Source organism: Chaetura pelagica, unplaced genomic scaffold (genome assembly GCF_000747805.2).
Source record: "Chaetura pelagica isolate M959 unplaced genomic scaffold, ChaPel_1.0 scaffold1690, whole genome shotgun sequence".
NCBI lineage: Eukaryota > Metazoa > Chordata > Aves > Apodiformes > Apodidae > Chaetura > Chaetura pelagica.
The window spans coordinates 15,186-18,842 of NW_009951697.1; positions in this window are offsets into that span (position 1 = coordinate 15,186).

Here is a 3,657-nt window from a genome sequence, read left to right on the forward strand (position 1 = left end):
AGGAAAAGGCCTCCTGTTAGCCCCTGGTCCATAAACTTGGCCGTGGGATGGGGGGTTACACCTGTGTGCTGTGGGGGTCTGGCTACTGGCACCACCACCACATCCCTGTGGGTCAGACTGGTGTGGAGCATCCTGCTCTGGAGCAGGAACAGTGCCTTTGGCTCCAACAGCTCCCAGGAGCCCATCGGTGATTAACACCTGGCTCCAAAGTGTTCCCTCCATGGTTGGAGCATCCTGGCTGCCCCTGCGTTTCACTTTCTGCCCCACAGCACCGCTGCTCCGGGGGGTCTGAGCATCCCTTCCACACCCCGGGGGGAGCTGCCGGCTCCCTGGTCCCTGTCCCTGTGCTGGGCACGGACCCAGGAGGCTGGATCCACTGGAGCTTTTACCCCTCCTGGTCCCCCCAGCCAGTGAAAAAACCCTCCTCCAGAGGCGGGAGCAGGATCCTGCCTGCCAACAAAGGTCGCCCTGTCCCTGCCTGGTCCATCCCCGTGCGCCGAGGGTTTTTCCCAGCTCGTCAGCAGTTTCAGCCGAACCCCTCGCCCTTTGCCCATCGCTTCCAGGCCAGGCACAGGATATCAACCACCTTTCCTGCTCTGACACAGCCAGGAGGAATTCCCCCAGTCGGAAGCGTGCGGGGCTGCATTAAGGACGCCCGGCCGAGTTCCCCCGTTCGCAGCAGCTGGTGCCGAGCAGGAGCTGCCCGGGAGCCCCGCACGGTCCCCCTGCAGCCCGTGTGCTTCTGTTCTCACGCAGGGGATGGTGGTGGGTGCTCCCAGAGCGGCCGGGCCCTGCAGAAGCCCAGGGTGATGCTGAGTGAATGCTTTGAGGGCACTGGGAGCCTCGTCCCATCCCGGCAAAGCCCGGCTTGGGGCAGGCAGTGCTGGCATCCCTGCCTCCTGCTCCCTGAAAGTCATTTCATGGACTTGGAAGGGGCCAGCAGATATTGCCAGTGCCTCTCAAGTGCTACTAACATTAAGGGGATGTGATTAGGAACCCAGCTTCCTGAGGAGGTTGCAGGGACAGGTCTGTTTGACCAAAGCAGTTACACTTCCTGGGAGTCCCCCAAAGCCCACGCACAGCTCCCAGCCCACCTCTGCCCATCGAAGCCTTAATGAAGCACCTGCAGCTCATTAACACTCTCCCCCACTCAGGACCTCTTCTATATAAGGGGGTGGGCTGGGTGCCCCCAGGTGCTCTTGGCAGTGGGTGCTGCAGCAGGAACAGCCAGTGAGCAGACAGGTATGATACACACCCCTGTTCAAAGGGCTGGGGGAGTCCTGCTGCCTTTGCCCTTTCCCCAGATCATGGTCCATCTCAGCCAGCCCTTTGTGCTGCTCCTGGCAAATGGGCTGCAGGTCACTGCTTCCCTTCTGCCTGTTAACATATTGCTTGTTGTAAGTTAACATCAGATAAACTAATTTAAGCTCCTTCTGTACTGGATGTCTTGGATTAAATTGGCATGGTACCTAATGAAGCTGAAGCTCCATTTGTTGTGCTGGAAGCCCTAAATATCACCAGTGTAATTGGTGCTACCTACTTTAGAAGGCATTTGTGTAGTTTTCTCCCAGCTAAAAGCCCTGTGAGGGGGCTCACCCTTAAGCCTGGGGGTTAGTGGGGAGAGGCAGGGGGGCTATAGGTTGTGTCCACCTGGCTTGTAGGCTGCTGAAGGCTTGAAATTTGGCCCTGGAGCTGGAGGATGGACAGGTTGAGTGTGCACGGCCCTGTGCATGTGTTGCTCTTGGGTGCAGGGAGGCTGGGCTGGTTTGTGAGCACTGGAGAAGGGCTGGCTGCTCTGATGTGGTCTCACACCTTGTCTTCTTGTGGTGAGCTATGGAAGCAGCAGCTCTCAGGATGCTGGGGCTGGGTTGTGTTTGAGGCTGGGCCAGGACAGGACCTGGCAGCTCTGGGCTTCCCTGGGGCAGCAAGTCCCTGCAAAGGAGAACCTCTGTGGGGCTGTGTGATGTGTTAATTGGGTTGATTGTGGAGGGCTCCCTTGGGCGCTGACCCCGCGCTGCTGCTTGGGCATGATTCTGCACCCATGGCCCCAAAACAGCACTGCTGGGTGCTGGTTTTAGGGTGTTTTCTAGGCTGATGTACAAAGTGTTGATGTTTTTCCTATCTTTGTCTCTAAGCTTTCCCAGCTGGTTTGGGTTTTGAGGCTGAACTCAGCCCAAGAGCCCTTTGGGACAACCCCTGTGTCCTGATGTGATGTAGCCGTAGGTGACCTTCCCACCATGCTGTGCTTGTCTGGAGTTGGGATCCCAAGAGGAAGAGTTCAGGGCAGGGAAAGGACCACAGTCACCTCCTTGGTTACTGAAATGTGGCTCATTCACAAGCCCAGGTTTGGCACCACAGGGCAGGAACTGAAACACCTCCCAAGTCACCTGTGAATCCCCTTCCTGCAGAGCAGCCACTGCTGCTCCCATGGTGCTGGGAGGGGATCAGACAGGCTGTTAATTAGGGGATAAAAGAGCAGTCTGGGCAAAACCTGTGCTGCCAGACTTTCAGCTGGGATTATCCTGGTGAGGCTGTAATTGTCCCTGCCCCCTTGGATGCTGCTGGGCTCAGACAAGAGGGTCTCTTTGGACCCATCCTAGAGATGGGGTGCTGGTGCCCCATGTGTCAGTGATCCCTGTGCAGGGACAGTTCCCCACCTCCTCCTGGGGAGGAAGCTACTCTGTCCCCACAGAGCTGCTCAGATGAAAATGGGGAAATACAAAACATATTGGGCCCCTGGTCTATGCTGGGAGCAGCAGCAACTCTGACTGGTGCCTTTTCCCCTGGAAGGGGAACTGGAGCCCTGTCTGGCCCAGCTTCCCCCAGCACTTGGACCTCGGGGGTGAGTGAGCTCAGCCCAGATTGGCCAGAGCATGTCCTTCCCAAAATGGTGCTGGCAGCATGATGCAAGTTCATCCCTGTGCCTCAAAGCTGTGCAAAATTGACCTATTCTTGAAAAGCTCTCCCAAAACACTCCCCCACTCCCCTGTGCTGGCTGCTGCTGGGGAGACCCAGCTCCAAAATCACCCCTGGGGGAGCAGTGGTTTTTGAGCTGGAGCATGAATTGCTGTGAGGGCAGCCTGGCTGCCCACAGGGAGCTGGCAGCACTGCCTGTCCTGCCAAGCATGGAGCAGCCTCCTGCTCACCGTGGCTGTTTGGGGCAGGAGGAAGCTCCTAATGATGACATCGTGCCTCCCAAAACTGGGGTGGATCTCTTCTCCCCCAGGCTTGCTGCCAGCCTGTGGGGCAGGGGCTCCCTAACCCCCCCCCAGGGCAGTTCCTCCAAGCCCCCTGTGTTGGAGCAGGTCCCAGCGATGCCAAGTGGAAGGGCCGTGGGCAGGAGGGGAGGCAGCTGAGCCTGCCCATATGCTTCCTAATGGGGAGCAATCGCAGCTCTTCCCGGGAAGCTCACGCTGCACCATCTGCTCCACCACGGCACCTTCTCTTGCTGAGCTTTTTTAAGCTCTAACTTTCCTTCCCGAGCGCTCTGCGGTGGCTGCGTGAGTACGGGCTGTCTCTGCTCTGTAGTCGCCTCCAAACAGGTTGTCTGAACCTTCAATGCTGAGCAGGAGAACAGCCCAGACAGGCTGAAGCCAGTCGGGCCTCCAGGAGCTCTGCTTCCATTTAAAAATAAGCAGGCAAGCAGCAGTGGGATGG